Source organism: Fukomys damarensis, unplaced genomic scaffold (genome assembly GCF_012274545.1).
Source record: "Fukomys damarensis isolate Sample0158 unplaced genomic scaffold, DMR_v1.0_HiC HiC_scaffold_1, whole genome shotgun sequence".
Taxonomy (NCBI): domain Eukaryota; kingdom Metazoa; phylum Chordata; class Mammalia; order Rodentia; family Bathyergidae; genus Fukomys; species Fukomys damarensis.
The window spans coordinates 51,801,183-51,824,174 of record NW_022900913.1 but is presented as its reverse complement, the minus strand read 5'-3'; the positions used below and the strand labels follow the sequence as shown (position 1 = coordinate 51,824,174).

The window sequence follows — 22,992 nt, the reverse complement described above, 5'->3', positions numbered from 1 at the left end:
GTGTGTGTGTGTGTGTGTGTGTGTGTGTATTTCTCACAGTAAACTATTTGTATCCTACTAGGACTAATAACCACTGTTGGTCAACTGCAGGCATTTCTGTCCAACTTCTTTAAAGGATCATTCATTTTTTAGTTTAAATACTTTCTCAAAATTAATATTTTATGTTTGTATTTTCTTTTCACAGTTGGATTTACAACTGCATATTAAAATCTAACTAGAAAAACAATAGGACAAAAGATATTCTTACTATATTTAAATAAATACTGTATTTCTCAAACAAAAATGTGCATTAGCCTAAGCAATACATTTTTCCACCTTGTGTTATACATGTAGAACCGTAGAACCTGCTTATTCTACCAGTATTGTAGACATTTAGAACTGAGAAATTAAGAAAATGAAAGAGAGAGAGAGAGAGAGAGAGAGAAACTTCCCAGTCAGCAGAATAATCAGTAGTCTGAGAAATTTAACTGGTCTACATGTCATTTCTTCATGAAATCTGCACAACGTTTAGATTCAAATTTCCAACCAGAGACATATGGTGAATGTCAGAAATGACCTTCTGTCCTTTCACAAAAACAAGATTTGTATGCTCTGCTGTTGAAGCTTCTCTTCTGGGAATACAAAGGTTCTAAGACACAGTCTCATGCTTAAGGTTCATATTAACCAGATGGGAAATGATGAGTAAGGGTAAATGGGAGACCATTTAAGCAATCTTTGCTATAATCCAGGCAAGAGAAGAGTAGGGTCAAGTTTTGGGGTCATGGTGGTAGGGAATGACAAATGAGAAGAGGCGGGAAATGTTGAGCAGACGTGGCAGGGATAAAACCCTGAATGATTATGATGTATGTTAGGGATTGAAGGGAGAGAAAGACATAAAGACTGAAGGCATGAGTTACAGAGAGACCAAAAGCACATTGAAAAGATATATGGAAGCCTAAGGTACAACATTATTTTAAGAGGAAAAGCATGAGCTTAATTTTAGATGTACCAAGTTGGAGTGAAGGGAAGACCACCAAGATATCCAGAAAAGGGAGACATTGCATTGAAACTAGGAAGGAAAAGACAAACCAGAAATCATTTATATAAAAATGATGTCTGCATCCAAAACGGATGAGCAGCCTGAAAGTAGAAATGGCGAGACAGATGAGCGAAGGGTCCCTCTGGAGGCACCTGAAGAAAACAACTGTTTTAATGGGCAACAAATGGAGCTCATCAGAACATAAGGGACCCTTTGCTGAAGAAGTATAGGTTAATTTATTATTGCTTCAATCCAAATAAAAGGCCTTGGAATCCTACAAATCCACACTGAAGAATAGTTTCAAACACATACTATGAAGAGAACTTTTTAAATGAGGATGACACAATGAAAATACACAAGACACAGAGTAACTTAATTGCAAAATGAAATTTGGAAGTACTTCCAGGGTGATTGTAATGTTTTTAAAAAGTAAAATGATCTTAAAATAAGTGGTTAAAAAGTTTTTTTAAGGTTTCTCACTGTCCTCTTTTCTGTTACCCATGGTACAATGTTTTAGAACCTGAATATAGTATATGTGCTGCCAAAGCAAGCACAGGAACCTGAATATAAGACTCTGTGTGCAGCATTTTCCTTTTCTATTGGGTGAGGTTTCCATTTAAACAACATTTAAATTATTTTACCAATGATTCCTCCTTTTGAAAAGCTGAGTGGTGTGGGGCACATATGTGCGAGTGTGTGTGCGTGTGTTCCCTCATAAAGTGCTTCTGACTCCTTAGTCCGGCAGGTCAGCAAGAGGAAAGGATGGTCTTTAGTGAGATAATTTCCAAGGCTCCTCACTACAGGAGAAAATGGTGAGGCAGGGAGCCCCAGGCCCTTTTTCCACGTGGTTCTGTATCCTAAATTCGATTTCGTTTACCCTCAGAACTTTCTTTACCTATCTGTAAGAGAACTAAAGGGGAAGCAGAAGGAAAAAGAATTGAGATTCTACGCACATGTACCTACTGCTCACAATGCACGCCATTATATAAGTACTGCAAACATATGCTAATGAAGTGTTTTAATCTGAAACGCTGCACAAACGTTTTCAAGACTATGGAGTCCTTTATCCTTGTACACAGGGAGGACTGAAAATCCACACGTTAACATTTCTTGCTCTGCTTTCAGAGACCTAAAGACGCAACGCAGCATAACAAGGCAAAACATGTACTAAGGTGACACGTAAAAAAGTAGAAAGAGGATAATGTTCAATGTATAACTGTAGAATGTCAGCATAGCTGGCAATCTTGGGTTCCTTACTCAAATTGGTAAATACATGCTCACACTGCCAGAGATAACAACCTTTCTCTCTTTACCAACTTTTTAAAATGCAAAAAGGTTCAACGCCCTGCTCTAGTAAATATACCTGGCTTTTCAGAACAAAAACAAGTGCAGCAGTGAGAGATTTGTTCACTGAGAACCGAGGAGTCACCCATCTCCAAACCTACCTCATTTAGGTAATGGCTATGGAAAAGCAACAAACAACCACCACAAGGGGCAGCTGCTGACACCATGGGTACTTGATACGCAGCCCCTAACCCCCCACGCAACAACTCTGTTAGTTATTGCTAATAATTAAGTGAGACAATCCATGGAAGTATTTAGAACCATGTCTCGTGCCTAGTTACTACTCTGTAGAGTTATATTATTAAATCATCATTTTATAGGTGAGAAAGTTTAGTTTAATAGCTCACTCAAGATCACAGAGACAGTGAGTGATAGAATGAGATTTGAACCCAAGTCTTTCTGCCTCCAGAGCTGATTCTTTTAACTGTGGGAAATTTTACTTCCTTTGGAGCTTATACACCTGTATCTCTACTCTCATTCGTCCATGTGCCAAAACCCTACACTTGTATATAATATAAAAGTATAAGTCAGAAAATGGAATCAATATATATGATCAAAGTTCTTTACTCAAAGGATATTCAAGTAACACCAAATTCACTGATTTCTGTAACCTAAGATTTACGAATGCTCATATATTGATGTACTCACCTCATTGTTCACAGACCTAAGGTTGTCACAATTTCGCTGTAGCTAACTGGAAATGCAAAAAATTTCATCCCTTCTATCCTGAAACTAAATATACTTTAATTGCATACGGTAAGCTTGAGCACGAGGACAGGGCATGGCAACGTGCATGGCAACGTGGCTGGAACAGGTGGGCATGAACTACCAATGAGGAGACTTATTAAGCACAGGCAGAGAACAGTGACACCTGATCTCGACATGGGATCAAGCCAAGCCCTGCACCGAGTACCAATCTTCTGATCCTAGAACAGGCCAAACCTGGCACCTAATATCAGTCTTTTAGCACAAGATCAAGTGGACCCACCTGGATCAACTACAAAAGAAGCTATAAAAGGACAGCACCAAGAAAGTGTGGAGTTGCTGCCCTCTTATTCTTGCAGGGTGCAACTTGTTTTCCGTTTGAAGCAAACTTTTCTTCCTTTTTCTTTTATTTTACTACTTTTCCCTAAAATAAAAGGCAATCTATCATGTCCACCAATTGTCCTGACCAAGTCACTGATCTGGGACAAATAAAAACCTAGAAAATGCTACTCATCCTTAGCCTATCCAGTAGCAAGGTGAGAAGCCTCGACCTAATACATGCCATCAATAAAATTCTGAAAAACAGATTTAAGTCTAGCTTCTGTCATAGAAGCTCCTCTCATTGGATTTCATACTAATTATATGTGATCTTCCATTAGAGGAAAATATAGGTCCTTAAATGAAGTAAAGTTATACACATAAAATGTACATTCACAAATGAAATGAGAATAATTGACAATGTGAAATAGAAAGAAAAGGGCAAAAGGTGTAGGGGAAGTGGGAAGAGTAGGGGAAAGGTAATAAGGGAAAAAATATGAGAAAATGAAAAAAATGGCAATAAAGTGCTTGTAAATGGGGAGGGGAGGAGGGGGTGAAGGGAGGGCAGGGACAAGGGGAAGAAATGAGAACCAAGACCTGCCAAGTAAAGGCACAAGATCCCAATAATGAATGTAGCTGCACTGTATACCTAAAATGTACCAATAAACTCAATGAGGAAAAAAGAGAATACCTTTTAAAAGCTAACCATTTGAATTATGACAATGGACAAGATATCACTAACAAGTTCATACTGCAAATAAAGCAAGAATTTTTAACATGCCACGAGCTGTGCTTGTGGTGTATCAAAAGATGTTGGCAGCCTGGAACACTGCCTACTCTGCTTTGAAGGCAGTAAGAACTCGGGCTGAATAGTATTTGTGTGCTTTTCTATTTCCCTTATGAGATCTTCAAAGAATAGCACAAAGATATAATAAGTAATTCATTTATTTATACATTTCCTACCAAGTATTTTTCTCTCTAATCTACTTTAATGAACAGCTCTTCTAGAGAAAAGAAAGCTGACCATCTGGCAGATACAGCCCAAATACTTGTTTATTGGAGTAATTGAATATGAAGATGTGATGGGGAGAGTAAGATTTTGCTGAACAGAGCTGATCCTCATCAGCAAGTCCTGGCTAATCAGCAGTTAATCCCTCTTCAGTTGCATGAAGCCTCCAGCTAGAAAAAAACACTAAGGCTCTCTCAAACACACAGGAGTCACCTTCTAGAAACAATTACTTCATCTAAAGAGAAAGCCTGTGCCCTTCAACCCTCCAGCCCTAACAGGGCTATAAATTGAGCCCCTGTTCTGTGGGCAGTCCCAGCCTTCTTTGCATTAAGCCCCTTGGACTTAGCCCATGTCAACTTCCATTGCTCCTGGCTCTTGTTTTCTACACAGTACTACTTTCTACTAGGCAAAAATGATTTTTAAGTCTCATTTTTATGACAAGGAAATACATTCTTGAGGACACTGCCTGCACCTAATTCTTGTAAAGCAAAGGCTTTTATGGCAAGTGCACACTTGATTTATTTAAATATAATTGTTTCTAAGGGATGCTTACTCTGCTAGAGCTGTGCTGCAGGAATCAACTGCCTAGAAAGCTATTGCTCTAGTCTGGCTTGATGAACTATTTTACATTTAATCTACACTGGAGAAATTGCTAGAATCTTTTTTAAGGAGGAACTGGCACAGATTTTTAAAAACTTAACACAATGTCTTGTTTGTAAATATGAGGTCCAAGTACTGCTACCTACTTCCAGGTTTAAATCCTTGTTACTAAGAGCATAGTCTGTAAAGGAGTTGATGGGTGGAGAGACTATCCGAACTCAAATTTGCTGAATTGAGTTGGAACAAGTAGTTAAACAGGATCCGCAAGTGAATTGTATGCATGTTAAATCTTAAGGACACTGATTTAGTTCTTTGTTTATAACACTATATTTTGTCCTTCATCTTATTTTATGTTTTTTAAAATACTGTATGTCTAACTATGAGGATGCAGAGAAAGGGGGCTATAATTCACTGTGGGTAGAAATGTTTATTAGACATTATGTAAATAATATGAAATCTAGAAATAGAACTGCCATATGATCCAAAAATTTCTTGACTGGGTGTATTTCTAGAGAAATTAAAGTGGATTCACATGTTTATTGCAGTACTACTCCCAATAACCAAGGTATGGAATCACCCTAGATAACTATCAGTGAATGAATGGACAAAGAAAATGTGATATAAATATTTAATGGAATATATTCCATTGTAAAAAGAATGAAATTCTCCCATTTTCACCAATATAGATCAAACTAAAGGATATTAAGTGAAATAAGTCAGACACAGAAAGACAAGTTCTGGCATAAGCGGGATGGGATTTGTTAAAGTTGTTAAGAATAAGGCCTACTTTAAGAGATACCAAGTGAAGTTTAGAAGAAGACAAGAGGGCAAAACTGATTACTATGCTCGGAAACGCTTGGTGAACCAGGACAAAAATAAGTACAGCACACCTAAATACAGGATGATAGTTCGTGTAACTGACAGAGATATCATCCGTCAGATTGCTTATGCCCGTATTGAAGGGGATATGATAGTCTGCGCAGAATATGCTCATGAACTACCAAAATACAGTGTGAAAGTTGGCCTAACAAATTATGCTGCAGCATATCATACTGGCCTGCTGCTGGCTCGCAGGCTTCTTAATAGGTTTGGCATGGATAAGATCTATGAAGGCTAGGTGGAGGTGACTGGAGATGAATATAACCTGGAAAGCATTGATGGTCAACCTGGTGCCTTCACTTGCTATTTAGATGCAGGTGTTACCAGAACTACAACTGGCAATAAAGTTTTTGGAGCTCTGAAGGGTGCTGTGGATGGAGGCTTGTCTATCCCTCACAGTACCAAATGATTCCCTGATTATGATTCTGAAAGCAAGGAGTTCAGTGCAGAAGTACATTGGAAGCACATCATGGGTCAGAACATTGCTGAGTATATGCGTTACCTAATGGAGGAAGATGAAGATGCTTACAAGAAACAGTTCTCTCAGTATATAAAGAACAATGTAACTCCAGACATGATGGAGGAGATGTATAAGAAAGCTCATACGGATATACGAGAGAATCCAGTTTATGAAAAGAAGCCAAAGAGAGAAGTTAAAAAGAAGAGGTAGAACAGTCGCAAAATGTCCCTTGCCCAGAAGAAAGATAGGGTAGCTAAAAAGAAGGCAAGCTTCCTCAGAGCTCAGGAGCAGGCTGCTGAGAGTTAAACCAAATTTTCTATGAAGAGTTTTCAGATGACAACCAATAAACTTATTCATCAAGCAACTGCCTCTGTGTTAAGCTCTTGTTATGAGAGTCTAAGAAGTACACTGAAGTATAAAAGCAAAGGAGTTGACAGGTATTTTTTTTCCAAGAAACAGGTGTAATATTTTCTAGAAACAACCAACTTGCATGTTGATTCCAGAAAGACAAGTCCTCACTTTTATGTGGAAACTAAAATGTTGACCTCATAGAAGCAGAAAAGAGAATAGTGGTCACCAAATCCTGGGAAGGTTGAAGGGAAGTGAGAGGTGATGAGAATATTGTTAGTAAGTATAGGCGTGCAGTGACCAGAAGGAATAACTTCTAATACTCTAGATAGCACAATAGGGCTAACTTGATTGAAAGCAATGACTAGATAGCTAGCTGTGGAGATCAGGTGGGAAGGATGAGGCCTAACTGGCCTCAGTGAGCACTGAGGAGAAAGAAGGCATTGCAAGCGTGCTAAAACACTGCAGGGAAAAGTGAGAACATCTGAGGTTAAATTGTTTACCTGGAGAAGTACCAGATGGTGGGAGACAGATGAATCCTGTGGAACTCTGACTGCTCAAGCCCGTGTCTGAGTGAATAAAGCCAAGGTGCATCGGTTGTTTGGGGGCTCAAAGGGAGACATGAAATCTCTGGCCCCCCAAATTTTAATTTGTTTTGGTGTCTCTTTATTTTTCACCTTCATCATCCCTTGGTTAGGTTCAAGCTCAGCTTACAGGCTGGTTCCTACAGCCAGCAGGGAGGATTTTGAATTTTGAATGTTCCCAACACAAATAATAAATATCTGAAGTGATAGTTATGACATTTTACCTCACCAGATCATTACACATTATGTGCATTATTGAAATGTCACAACATTATATACATGTATTGAAATATCACACTAATAAGTCACACATGTATAAATACCAAATAGTTTCTCTGGTGTGAAAAACTATAATAGTACATAAGATCCTAATGAGATAATTGACCATGTGAAATAAGAAGAAAAGGGCTAAAGGTGTAGGGGAAATGAGAAGGGTAGGGAAGGTAATAAGGGAAAAGGGAAAAATGAGAAAATGAAAAAATGGAAATAAAGTGTTTATAAATAGGGAAGGGAGGTGGGGTGAAGGGAGGACAGGGATAAGGGGGAAAAGTGAGAACCAGGACCTGTCATGTAAAGGTGCAAGATCCCAATGATGAATGTAACTATACTATATGCCTAAAATGTACCAATAAACTCAATGAGAAAAAAAAGAAATACCACATTGTACTATGTAAATGTATAATTACTGTTTCATGTAAAAATAAAATAGGCATTTTAATAAATATTACTAATTCTCTGATGTAACATCAAACAACATGAAATTGTATATGTAAAAGCTTAATGATCACCCGAACCTAGCCACCTGGGATCAATGTCGAAAGTTGAGTATGTATCCTTCAACATCTTTTTTAAGGCTCTGATATACTGATGCAAAAATACATATTCATATAGATGATAAGTTTCGAGTGATGGAACAGTCTTATTTTTAATCTCCTTCAGAATGTTGACATTGATATAGGGGCTGTTAATCCAATCAGTATCATATGCTTTCATCTGCCCAGGCCACTTGTCCTATTCCCTAGGTGTTAATGGACATTATCCCAATAATCTGTGCACAAATGCCAACCTCGAAGCAGTCAAAGAGGAAGAAAGAAGGATGGAATAGATCCTCAATTTATGAGGGCTTAAGCCATTGTAATATATTTCACATGATGATATATGTGTATGATTTGAGTAAAGACAATTTACAACCTCCAATCAGCACATTATGGAATTTCTCCACATACAGTTTGGCAGCAGTAACAGTGATGGAAGTTATATCATTTAATTCAAAGGACAGCACAAGCATGATTTGCCCCTAAGATCAAATGATAACATTACAAATTCAGAAAATGGGTCTATTATATATTCACAAGTGTTCCTGGAACAAACAACACATATTACTTAGGCATCTATAAGAAATATATTGACTAATAACTATGTGAGAAAATGAAAGGTTATAAGCTATCTAAGTTCAAAAGTTAGCTAGAATCATCAAAATAAAGCTCAAAAAATAAATGTTAGTAGTAATAAAAAAATTGTGTACAACAAATTATGAACTCACCAACTCTTCTTATAAATAGCTTCCTCAGTATGCGACACAACTAGTTCTGGAGCTACTAACATATGCACAATTGTTACCTTCGTCCCGCAAATTAGCTAGTATAATATTTGCAAATGATCTGAACACCAGCTATACCACTGTATCTTACAGATAGTAATTTGAAGGGTACAAGATAGACCCCACCAAAGTGTAGGTCAGTTAATGGTTGAAGGACCTTCTAATGGAGTTCTCCCTGATATACTCTCCCAGCACAGGGTGCAAAATCCATTATCAAAATTGACTTAGCTCCTTTAAATTATACTTGAAATTTTATTCCATAGCTTAACTCTCCAGATGTCTAAATTCTCATACTACACTTTTCAACTTTAACTGGCCTTCTAGTTTGGCCAGAAGAAAGACTAGAGCAAAAAGAATCCTTAAAGAAATGTACAATTGTTTGTGACCCCCAACTGATGATCATACATGAAGCTATTAACCAAATCCCAGGGTACCACACTTTATGGGTGTCAGTCAAGATCCAGTCAGCCCAATATAAATGGTACTTATCCTTTCTTGTGGAAAGTTGTATAAAAGGGCTGGGGATTTAGCTCAGTGGTTCCACCGCCTGCCTTGCAAGGGCAAGGACCTGAGTTCAATACCCAGTACAAAAAAGAAAAGTTGTATATAATATAACTCTATCATAAGAGAAGATGTGGTAAAACAAAATCTGAACACCTTGAAACATATTTCAAAAGAGTATTATTGAAAACGTATAAAAGATTACTTCTTACAGGCTGCTAAATATATTCCTATACAGCCAATGGGCTGACAAAAGAGCAAACAAGAAGCTGGAAATCAGTGTCACTGTACAAGAGCTAATGATGTATCAGAGAGCATGCTAAACGTCTTACCTACACTATATCATGGAATTGCTAAAACAACCTCAGGCATTAAACATTATCTCCATTGAGTTAATTACAGAAGGAATGGCTAGCTGGGAAGCAATATGCACTTCAGAACTCCTTGAGATAAGTTACCAATTTAAATGCCTACAGAAACCAGGCAGGTGACGAAGGCAAAGCAGGGTGGGTGAAGAGCAGCCTGGGATGAACACATGTTTGCCACTACTGTACATCCCAAAAGGACAATAACAGCTCAATTCCAGCTGTCTGTAGCCACAAGATTACAAACTTGATGTGGCCTGACCTTTCAGTGATTTAAGATAATCTAGAAATCAGGGTTTTGTGTGAAATGGTTCTGTTTCAAAAGTCAGCAACTCATTCAAAATATGTGTAAGTTATAGAGAACATATTTGTGAGTCAGATCTTCCCAGTGAATCACTGCTTTTGTGGCTTTCATGAAAAGGAAAACCTCTCAGCAGGGTACCAGGATGCTTCCTATTCATATCAAAGTTCATTAATATTTTTAAAGTGGAAAAAATATTTAAGCATTAACTATCAGGAAAAATATTCCCTCCATGTTAGGGATAAGGAAATAGATTAAATTATTTGTAAGGGTCACATTATTATACCAGTAGCAGATAAAACCTTTTAATCATGAGTCTGCCTCCAGAACTATGGTTTTTTTACATTTTTCTATGGAGCCTCTTGAGTAAACATATGAACACATGTGGGGAATAAAACACCAGATCTGAAGTCATGATATTTGAGTCTAACATAGCCTGTTACCTACTGCAGGCAAGTTACTTAAAATCTTTGAAACTTCTGGTCCTCATTTTAGCATAGGTTGCTTCAATAATTACACACTAGCAATAATTGGTTACTTAGAAAATGGCATGTCCAGCATAGAGTAAAACTTTACAGACATGACTTCCCCTGACAGGTTCATTCTTAGTCATTGAGAATTGCAGAAACTCATCCCTGAAGTACATTTTTAAGCACTTCCTGCATGTTAGACAATGAACAAACAAGGGTCATCAAGTCCTTAATTATCTTGTTTTTTAGAAGAAAGATAACATTGTCCATAGATAAATTAAAACATATGGCTGGAAAAAAGATCTATGGTATTTTAGCTTTTCAGTAATAATGTGTAGCTCATAAATAAATTGACAAAGATGTTATCCTAACATCAATCCAATTAATTCAAACTGAACATAAAATTAACATATAGATTTCAATTCAGAGGCATTATTTTAACTACCAGTATAAATGTAGGCTAATATTTATGAAACAGTACAAATCTTATTTAGTAAAAAGTCTACTTCTAAGCTGGGCAATGTGCAGGGCTCTCTAAATCTCATCCTCATAAAACCCAGAAAGGTTAATCCTGATTTAGCCTCCTAGACATTTAAAGCTGATCAGCTGTTTCTATCCTTTTGTTCTTCCCCACCTGCACAAGACTTTGAGGCTCCATCTACCTCTGCTGTTACGTGCCGGGCGTCAGGAGGGCCCTAGACTGGTGAAGTGGAGGGACTATTATGCGAATGTGCTGGTGTTTGTCACCAGTCCTGCCCTGCAGAGGGGCGCTGCCAGAGGCTCTCACATGGGGTCCAGAAATCCACATAAGAACATCATCCTTTGTTCCCTGATGTGCACACATGGTGTGTGTGGTGTGTGTGTGTGTGTGTGTGTGTGTGGCGTGAGGGCCTATCATTTGGGGTGAGGCTCACACATGCAATTAATCCTGATTTAGCCTCCTAGACATTTAAAGCTGATCAGCTGTTTCTATCCTTTTGTTCTTCCCCACCTGCACAAGACTTTGAGGCTCCATCTACCTCTGCTGTTACGTGCCGGGCGTCAGGAGGGCCCTAGACTGGTGAAGTGGAGGGACTATTATGCGAATGTGCTGGTGTTTGTCACCAGTCCTGCCCTGCAGAGGGGCGCTGCCAGAGGCTCTCACATGGGGTCCAGAAATCCACATAAGAACATCATCCTTTGTTCCCTGATGTGCACACATGGTGTGTGTGGTGTGTGTGTGTGTGTGTGTGTGTGTGGCGTCAGGGCCTATCATTTGGGGTGAGGCTCGTACACATGCAAAATGAGAATTCCAGGAGCTGTGGTGCTTCAGATACTAATGCAAGAAGAGCTAAAATTAGACAAGGCAAGAAAGACCAAGAGCCACAAAGAGCTTACTGGGTCTTTTGCTAGTGTCAAACAAACAAGCAAGAAAGCAAACAAGCAAACAAATAGGAAATCATATTTTCCCAACACATGCATTTTGCTGAACAGAAGTATAAATGAATGAAACATTTTTTTTTGGAAAAAAAAAAAGTAAATCTATTATTGGGGAAAGAAAAGGATGAGCTCCAGTCTCTTCAGTTAAAAAAAGTCTTTCTTGATCCATTCTCCTCTGATTATCATTTCCTTTCTCTCCTTCTTATATCTTGGTTCAAATCCTGCTACCACAGACATACTAACTACCGGTTTATGAGCTATTTACGTTTTCTGCTAATTATTTACATATTGCTCTATCCTTTTATCTTCTCTGTAAAAAGAAGAGATACAATAACAGTGCACACCTTATGGAACTATTGCGAGGATTAATTGAGCATCAGCTAAAGAATGTTACTGACGACCAGGGGCCATGTGCATGTCTTCTGGGTGGGAACGGTCACTACATTTGAGGATATTCCTCACTGATGAGGGATTGATTATGAAGCAGAATTCCAGGTAGACCTTTAGGTGAAAGGGCTGATATTAGCATGTAAACTATTGAGAATGGAATCTAACACAAAGATTGGGATGCTGAAATTCGAACCAGTGGTGAAATAACACATGGAGGAATAAAAGGGCCTTCAGGGGGTACTTACCCCATTGGGAGAAGTTTGTGCTTTGGGAAATTAAGACATGTTGGGAAGGAAAGCAAGAGCCATCTGCCAGAAGGTGTTCTCGTGCCTAGCATCAGTGACTCAACAAGAAGTGTGCTTGTCTCGTGGTACTTTAGGAATCCAAAACCAAGACAGGATTAGATATGCAAGAGATTTATAGGGGAAACACTTGCAGAAGAAAAAAGGAAGACAGCCAATGGAAGGTAGGTCCTATTAATGAGCTGATAATGGGTTTGTGCAGCATCCAACCTGCTGGGAAATTGTCTGAGCCCGGTGAAGGAGAAAGAGAAGGGAGGAAAGGGAATTGAGCAGAGAGACTCCAGGACTGCAGTGCAGTTCCAAGAAAGTGTTGCCAAGACCAATAGGAAGTCTCTAAGCCAAAGTCAACCAGCTGAGAAGTTCCTGGTCATGCAAGAAGGGCTTGCATTAGTCACTCCTATACCTAGTTGTGTGTTGAGAGAAGCTATGGGAGGTGTGGCCTCAGCAAGAACTTCAGGTAGGTTCAGAAGGGCAGCACATGCTACTATCAGTTAGTGCTACCAGCATCAGACAGTGCTCCCACAGTCCAAGATCTGAGGGATCTTTTTCACAACCATCATCTTCCTCTTTGCAAAGATTTCCTCAGTGCACAGCCCTTAGGAGTAGTTGCTCCACCTTCCTGGAAGCTTCTTTCAGGGCCACAACTGGTTCTCTCTTTCTCCCACAATCCATTCTAAGTTCTCTCACCCTCTGCAGTTACCTCAGCAGGCCATAGTGTTTCACTTGGCAGGGTGACCCAAACCTCACTCTTTTTTGCACACCTGTATTCAACACTTTCCTTGCTGCTGGACACTCACAGCTTAAAGGAGAAAAGCTTAATTTGGCTTTACAGTTTCTAGAGGATTTCATTCATAGTCGGGTGGCTCCAAGGCTGGAAGGGCGTGGTGAAGGAAATCTCATGTCATGGCAGCTAGGAAGAAAGAGAGGAAGAGGGAAGGAGAGAGGGGGGAGAGGGAGAGATAAGAATATCAGGGAGGAGAAGAAATGAACTCCCTTTCAAGTCATGCCTCAATCTTTTCTCCCTTTTATTTCTTTATTTTTTTCCAGTACCAGGGAGCAAACTCAGGGCCTTGCACTTGCAAAGCAGGTGTGGCGCCACTGAGCTAAATCCTGGGCCCTCTTTTCCCTTTTCAACCAGAACCACCTCCTAATAGCACATTCACCTATAGCACCCCTATGATCAATCACCTTCCAGAAGTCCCACCTCTGAACATGAGTCTTTGGGAGGCATCTAGATCTAAATCATAACAGCAGTACTAAAGATTGAAGGCGGGATCTTCACACTGAGCTATATCTCATACTTTTTATATTTTTAAATTTTAAAATGGAGTCTTGCTACATTACTGAGGCTGCCCTTGAACTTTTAATCTTCCTACCTCAGCCTCTTAAGCCCCAAACCTCTCTTTTGAAGAATCTGAACCTTTGACAGTCGTACTCTTCTGGGCCCAGCATTTGCTGCATATATCCACTGAGAGTTCTAATAGGCAAGAGAATGGCAATAGACCTCAAAGGTCATCAGGACCTTCCACACTTATTCTTCCCTATGCACCCCACTCTTTCAATGCACCCCACTCCCCTAATGGTTAGGATCAATAGCTCCAGTCAAAATGGTAACTTTCCTTTTTACACACTGGTCTCTGACAAAGTTGCCCTAAGTGCTTTAGCAGGAAAGATAGTTTGTTCTTCAACAGCATTTGACTGTGTTCCCTGCAGGTTATCGTGTTTGGTAGCAGGTCTTCCAAATCTAAGAGGCCAGAGTTTTAGGGACAGGGAGCACAAAATCTCCAGTGGGCCACTGATGGTATGTAAAGCATTTTTATTCTACCCCCTTGTACTTTGAGGGCCATATGTTCTGCCAATATTCCTGCATGTAGTAAATCCAGGTGTTTCTGGATGGTGGACAGAGTGAGTCCTATGGTTATCAACTCATTCTTTCTTCTTCTTTGCTATGAAGTTGAGCTCATATCTGTAAGTCATGCAGGACACTGATGCCCACTGAGACTTTGAGTCCCAGAACAGTGATGCTGGCTGAAATTTTGCAAACAGGAAAGGCAAACACACATAAACAGAGTAGATATCCATCCAACCACTGCCCTGCTAGGATAGGCCTAATGTACACACTTGGCTGCCCACTAGCCAGTTGGATGCCTCTGAGAATATGCTGTGTCAGAGCTTGGATTTGTCTCTCTGGCACACTGACAGCACATGCAAAGAGAGAGGTGCTACATCTGAGTGCATGTTTAACATCTACCACTCCTTACACACTACCCATATCCACTCTGTGACCTAGGGTGAATAACATGGCCTTTCCACATCTTGCTTTCATTTTTTGAGTAATAAGGGAAGTTGGGCTATGTGTCCCTTGGATTTTCTTCCATTTCCAACAGTGTAACATATTGACATCTGAGATATTACTGAAGAGAGATGAGGTGTTCTTCTAATCCTGAGTCCATAAACAGCAAGCCCTCAGTTGAATTAAATTACTATGTTTTCTGGAGAATTGAATTAGCAGAAATAATGATAATAATCTGAATCCTAAACTACTTAAAAACAAGTTTTGCTGCTTTCAAAAAACAGTTGTGTGATGATTCATTTTGATTGTTAACTTGATAGGTTTGAGAGATGCCCAGCCTTGAAAACTGTATCTAGTCTCTAGCCCCTTCCTCTCTGGTTCTTCCCACACTCTGTTTCCTGGCTGCCATGAGGCAAGCAGCCCTTCTCCCCTACATCTTTTCCACCGTGATATTTCTGCCTTAGAACCAGATGACCATGGACTTAAAACTCTGAAATCATGAGCCAAAACTATGTACCAAACCTTTTTTCCTTTAAGTATTTTGCTCCGGCAACAGAAAGATGACTAGTCCAAACTGTTACTCAAAGTAGGGTAACAAACTAATACCTAGCAAAGAACCTGCTTTGGTCAAGAGAGAAAATGTTTTTCATATCACTAATTTTCATGTGAGTGGTTTTTTCAAAAAAATAAAACAATAAAATTTCTCCTACCCCTGCCTCAAATTCACTGTTTAATAAGGTTTGTAATCACCACCCACAGAGTGCTTAGGTGAAATCTCTCAATATCAGCCATCACTGGGGAGACAAAACCAATGTGACAAGATCAAGATGCTGATGGTCAGGAATGTAGTTGCAGGGTGTTGCACAGCTGTCTTCTTTTTCTACCTATTCTGCCTACTGTTTTTGTTTTCCTTTCCCTTTCTGTGACTTCCTGATTACCTAGTCTAATTTGCCCTTATTCAAGTTCCTCGACTTCTCTTTGACTTTTCTCAGTTCCTTCACCTATAAAATGAAGATAATTATGCCTACCTCACCATGTGGCCATCAAATTTAAATGAAATGATGTACCTTAGTGGGAGCTACCCGCGTTGGCAGCGTGGTGAGTGTTGAACATAGATCATTTTCATAGTTTAGGTATGTTCATCATTTAATTGCCTGACTCTGCTGACCCCATGCCAACAGGAAGCCTTGGCTCTATTTGCATATATTTTAGGTCTCTTATCTTTCGCCATATTTTGGCAGGAAGTTAATGCTCTGCTGCTGCTATATTCCAGAGTCTGGCATTTCACAATGGACTCTGCGTCAGTAATTTACCAACCCCCAGGACCTTGTATCATCTCCCAACTCAGAAGACAGGTTCTTGAAAGCATTCTGATTTCTAGTATACTTGGTGTTCTCCCCTTCCTACACTGAGATACACAGACACTTTTCTTGTGATAACTGGGGTAGTCTGTGAAGAATAACTTTCTCTCAAAAAGATAAGCTCAGTCTTGGTCCAAAGTACCAGAGTTCGGTTTCCAGTCAATGTCCACTGTGTGCCCAAAGCACTTTATCTGAAGAAAATTGTCCCTAAAATAAAGTTGCTACACAAACCCATCAAAATTCTTATTTTTCAATGAGAAAAAAGGCTGAAAGTTTTGGAAGATATTATTTACCATGTTAAATTGTAGGTAATGGTTTTGAAATTACCAACCCTTCTTCTCTTCTCTTAGGGGACGTGTTCCAAAACATTCCAAGGTTGCTCGAGACCTCACATAGTAGCAAACATGATATAATATGGTTTTCCTCAACAAAAATGCCTATAATAAAGTTTAATTTCTAAACTAGGCACAATAAGAGAGTAATAACAAAATAAAATAGGACAACTGTAATAATATACCATAATAAAAGTTATCTAAAAATCTATGAATTGTTCTTTCTAGATTCTTCCATGTAATATTTTTGAAACATGATTGATTGCAGGTAACTGAACCCACAGAAAGTAAAATTTTCCGTAAGGGGGGACTATTGAAATTGTAAGACCACCAGTTTTAATCGTCCCAAGATCACAAGGGTTCAGAGCACACATTCAACTTGCCAGGCATCTCAAAAATAACCAAATACTTTTAAATCCTTTCTTATTTAGACTGGGTTAGCAGATTTTTTCTGAAAGGTAAAGATAGTAAATATTTTAGGCTTCAAGGCTTACATATAGGTTCATTTGCATATCTTATTTTATTGTATTTTTTCAGGAGCCTTTAAGAATTTTAAAATAATTCTTGGCTCACATTCTGTTAAAAAAACCAGGTGATGAGGGCTGGGGATTCAGCTCAGTGGTACCACTGCCTGCCTTGCAAGTAAGTACAAGGACCCGAGGTCAATCCCTGGTATTAAAAAAAAAACAAAAAAAACAAAAAAAAAAAACAGGTTACAAGTTGATTTGACCAAAAGGCTACAGTTTACTAGACCAAATTTGTTGCTACATTATTTGCATTTTATTTTTTACTCTGTCTCATGGACCACTTCAAATTTAAATTACCTTCAGTTTTACAACTTGTTTTTGTTTTAGCTTGTAGTGGATGGTGTTTGTTTTCCAATAGGATGTAGTAACTACAGGATTTTAGGTATACTTTTTTATAGACAATTCTTTTCCCAAATCTTTTGAAAATGAATTTAGCATTTATAAATCTTTAACTAAAATGCCTTCCTAAAATAGCTAAATAATTTTACAGCACTTCTATGAAAGAGAAACATGTTGGCCTAATCGTTTTAATATAAAACTATCTATGTAGTCTAAATTTCTAAGGATTTTGCAGGATGTCCTTCCTTCCAAAATTTTCTCAATATGAAAGAAGGAAAAAATGGGACTTCTGATCTTTTTTAAGCTGAACTATATTACTTGTCATCACTTTGAACTTAACCAGTGAGTCTTTCTCTGAAAAAATTAATTAGCCCCCATGAATAGCTCACAAAAAGTCAAAGTGACTTTAAAGAATTAGGTTCTTTCCATCAGCATTCACTTGTCTGATCATTTGGTCTTCACAATTTTTTTAAGGGGCTAAAGACCACTTTCCATGTTAACCCTGAAAAAGCAAACAGGAAATCAATACCATGTTAATAAATACAGGATTTACCCTGGGTGAAAATAAGTCATTCTTCATATGCTATTGGCCTAATTCTCTTATGAGAATTGCCATCTTTATATCCTAGAGTTATAGGAAATGTGGCATTTCGGTAAACCAAATGCTAATATAACCTTCTTCATAATCTATTCCATATGCTAATTGTTTCTGTAAACCCACTCATTTCTACCACCAGGTGGGTCAAAATCTTTTTAGCATAGTGTTGATGCAAACCATATACCATATGTGGTGAATTACACAGTTGGCACCCACAATGGAAACAGGGTTCTTCCCTCTGCACCTCCCTTCAACCTTCCTTTGGAGAATGAAAGAGTCTCTGCAGCCAGAAGCTAGATTCTAAACGCACCTAATTTCTGTAGATGCATTTGTAAACTAGGCCTCAGGTCCCGTGGATTCTTTTTTCTATTTTACACAACCACCGGTTGTTTTGTTTTGTTTTAGGGTCTGTGTCACTCCCTTTGCATCTTTGCACAACAGCTTAGTTTTTCCCATATCTCTCTTTAAATAACAAAATCACACTCTGGAAAATTGTGATGTTTAAATTTTGAATCTGGCATATAATCTTATCCAATGACAACTTTATCCCATGTTTAAAGACAATGTTTAGGGCCAGGGATGTAGCTCACTGACACTATGCCTGCCTGGCAAGCTCAAGGTCCTGAGTTCAGTCACTGGCACCGGAAAAAGGATTAATTTTAAAAAATAAAATCAATGTTTAACCTACCCATAACCCATATGTGAAAGGAAATGTATAATCTATTTAGAACCTATCATCTAAATGTCTGTTATTCTCACTGCAAAAACTTTCTTCAGCTACTAGTTTTTGTCTTAATTGTAATAGTCCATTCCCCAGTAACATCATTGTCCAGGCAAAATCAGAAACACATACTGTAAAACACAGTTCTCAAACTTTTATGTGCACAAGAAGCAGAAGAACTTGTTAAAGATACAGGTCACCAAGCCCTACCTTCAGAAAGTCTGATTTAATGTATCTGAGATGGATCCTAGCAGTAATGTGAATCTTAGCAGGCTTCCCGGTGACTCAGATGCAGGCACTTTAGTGCAGATTCACCATCCAAAGGGTGAAGATTCTTTGGAAAGCACTAAAAATCAGTTAGCTGAGTTTCTTTTTTTCTTCTTCTTCTTCATTATTTAGAGAATACTTTATTAGTTTCTGTAATCAAAACCATGTAGATAAGAATTTACATTTTTGTTTTGTTTTTTGGTACTGGGGATCGAACTCGGGTCCTTGTGATTTGTGAGGCAGGCCACCGAACCGCTGAGTTAAATCCCAGGCCCAAGACCTTACATATTTAATACAGTGCGTTACCCCTGTACAAATGGGGGTACACAGTACACAGTAAACTGGGATAACTTTTTCCAAAGTTGACAGCACAGTTAAAGTTTCCAAAAATTCAAATTATATATATATTTTTTTATTTATATAAAAAGACCAATAATAGCAGTATGTTATGCATCAATAGCAGCAATGGCTTTTCCGGGTTCTTCAGTCATCTGAACAAAATTATAGACATCCAACACACTCCATTAAAAAAACAAAAACAAAAAATCAACTTTTTCCAAAGTTGACAGCACAGTTAAAGTTTCCAAAAATTCAAATTATATATATATTTTTTTATTTATATAAAAAGACCAATAATAGCAGTATGTTATGCATCAATAGCAGCAATGGCTTTTCCGGGTTCTTCAGTCATCTGAACAAAATTATAGACATCCAACACACTCCATTAAAAAAACAAAAACAAAAAATCAAAGAAAAGTATTATACCCAGAAAACAGCAAAGGTCTGTTACTGTTGTGGTACCTGGCACCATTTTTTTATTAGCATCTTTATCATCATCTGGAAAGAAAACATTCTAGAGTAACATCATTAAAAACAGCTCTGATAAAGCATGGTCACTACTATGTATCATAAAGCAGGTACAAGATATTTTAGATTCACAGAGGTATGATACAGTACTGTCCTACATCTATAATACTAGAGGATGCAATTAAAAAGGCATTATTTGACTTGATTCTACTTTTTCCAGCAGAGGGCCCAAAGGATGATATGACACAGCTCTGTAAAGAAATGTACTTTCTTAGATAGGGTTTCCTTTCATTAATGGCACAGTTTAATTTCTCTTCATGAACATCAGCTAAAAACCATTTTTAAGAAACCTGGGGTAAACACAAAACGACAGAAGAAGAAGGAGAAGGAGAAGAAGAAGAAAAGGATTCATTCATACAAAGATGATTGAGTGAAGACAAGCAATACTCAACCTAACTAGTATTTTATCAAATCTGACATGTTTGAAAGGTAAAAGCTCCACTGAAGAGAGAGATGCCAAGTAGTAGTGCTTCAAAGCTTCAGACCACAACCAAAATTACATCCTTTCAGAAAGAAGTTGTAGGCAAACATCACTCATTTGGGTATGTTCAAGGACGCTAACATCAATATTTAATCCTTGCTCGCACATCCAGGAAGAAGGGGAGATCAGTTACTACTCTACTTTGATTTTTTTCAACCCAATCACCATGTTACAAAAATAGCAAGCTGCCATAGAAAAAAAATAAGGCTCCTCTATCTAGCACCAGTTATCTGCAGTTCTTCACCTCCAGGCCTATAAACATTATAACTGCTATAACTGTACCCAAAGACCATAAGGGAGCAAAGAAACCCTGTCTGATGTATTAGCTGGGAACACTACTTTGTTCAGGCTGAGCTATTCCTGTGTGGTGTTATTTTCCTCCTATTTTTGGTGATTCACCTAACCATAAAGATTTTTGGGTCTAAATTATATTCACTTAAGGAGTGTGTGCACATATCTGTTTATAAAATTCTGACTGAAGATGCATGGCCATCAACCAAGCAAATGTTCTATAGTAGATGCAAGCTTGCAAAGCCTAGTGTAACGGGTGCAGCAGTCGTGTGCCAGTGTAATTTGTTCCTATGTCCCTTGTGCGTCCCGAAGCTCTACACAGGATAATGTCACAAACCATTTTAGCCCCATGTCTGCTGGCGTTATCTGACTTCCCCCTCAATGCTCAAAAATATGGAACGCTTCACGAATCTGCATGTCATCGTTGCGCAGGGGCCATGCTAATCTTCTCTGTATCGTTCCAATTTTAGTATATGTGCTGCCGAAGCCAGCACTGAGCTGAATTTCTTAATGATGCTGCAGAAGGAAAGCAACATAATAACATCAATTGTAAAATTATAGGTCTTATAAATTAATGTATTAATCAGGGGTCTCCAGAGAAACAAAACCTAGAAAAAGAGATTTCTTTTAAGAAATTGTTTTGTGTGACTGCACAAGCTGGTTGAGTGCAGTCTAATGGAGGAGAGCAAAAGGCTGGAAACTCAGGAAAGGGCTGCAGTTCAAGTGCAAAGGCAGTCAGAGGTGGAGCCAGGAAGTACTGATGTGGCAGGTGAAGTCAGAAGGCTATCCCTCTTGCTCAAGGGTGGTCACCCTTAGGCTCTATTGCAGGCTTCATTCGATTGGATGGGGTTCATTTGTGCACATTATGAAAGGCACCCTTGCAAATCTCACTCCTGAACACCCTCACAGAAACATCCAGAATAATGTTTGATCAAATATCTGGACACCCAGGCCCAGTCAAGTTGATGCCTAAAATTGACCATTCAAAGTCAATAAACCTAATAAAATGGGTTGAGACTTAGCAGTCATGCATTATAATCTCATAATCTACCGATTATCTGATTCATCACTTTTCTAGCTTTAGTGCCATCTCTAGGCTAGAACTTCTAAAATAAATTTCCCACCTTTAGTGACATACCGATGATTGTTGACTATTTATAAGCGTTGTTGGACTGAATATATATCCTGTCTCTTTCTCCCAAGTCATCGGAAGAGTTATGACTAACATTTCTACACAATTCTGGAGTTAAACCAACCCCAGTGGCCTGTGATATTAGAAGTTAACCTCTTTTTCATCTAGGAATCAAAGGCTCCAAGATTTTAAGCACCAGGTACTAATTGAATAATCTAATTATTTTTTTAAAAAGATTAACACAGGCTTTGAAAATGGATACAGGGTCTTCTCATTTTAAAAGCTGAAGACTAGGGAGATAATTTTACTTTCTCTGTAATACTTTGTCATTCATTCATTTAATCAATCAGTTACCTTTGTTAAATTGTTGACATGCTTTAGGTTTGAACATCTGGACATTTGACCACAAGTAAGTCAAAGTATAATGAGAAACATATGGGCAGAAAAATAATAACAATTTTTGTCACTTATATGATAGTAAATCTGATATATATATATATATATATATATATTTTAGACATGCCAAACATCCTGATGTGTGGTAATACCATTTTACCTTAAGAAAAATGACACTAAGAGTGTTTAACAAATTTGCCTAGGATTTTATAGCCAGTTTCTAAGAGTTGGATCTGTGAATCTTCTATGTATGTCTGACTTCAAATCCATGCTATCATCCTACCATAGAACTGTAAACAACACATGCCCATCCATGACACCGTGCTCACCGTGGCATGAAGAAAGAACACAAGGATGTTTGATTTGTCTTGGGGAAAATGTCATGGAAAACAGGACAATTAAATCAGCCCAAAGGAGCAAAGTTTTTCTAGCATGAGATTATTTTATGTATTGTAAAGAAACATGACAGCTTAAAAGAAGCGGTATGTTAGGGCTCCCATAGAGCTCTTTCTTGCAGATAGGATTTGATCTTAGCACAGCCAAAATGAAGTTATGGTAAATGGAAGTGTCTAGCAGTCAATTGCTGTAGCAAAATGTAGGGATATAAAAAAAATTGAGAAATGATCTTTGGGGTGTAGAAAGTCTATACCCAGACTTTTTACTGCAGGTATGGGATGTTCTAAATAGAGTTAGCTGCCTCCAAGTAGATGACCATCCTGTTCTAATGACATCGTTGTGTGAACTGCTACAATTCAGCTATAGACAGAGTTAGTT

General features: G+C 38.3%; 1 non-coding gene and 1 pseudogene across 1 annotated transcript; one reads left to right on the top strand and one right to left on the bottom strand.

The window, feature by feature from the left end:
- Positions 1–5,745: 5,745 nt before the first annotated feature.
- LOC104871392 lies at positions 5,746–6,690 on the top strand (annotated as a pseudogene).
- Positions 6,691–21,077: 14,387 nt separating this feature from the next.
- On the bottom strand, positions 21,078–21,184 carry LOC117285573. Its single transcript, XR_004516639.1, has one exon. It is a non-coding gene; the product is annotated as a U6 spliceosomal RNA (small nuclear RNA).
- Positions 21,185–22,992: the final 1,808 nt, after the last annotated feature.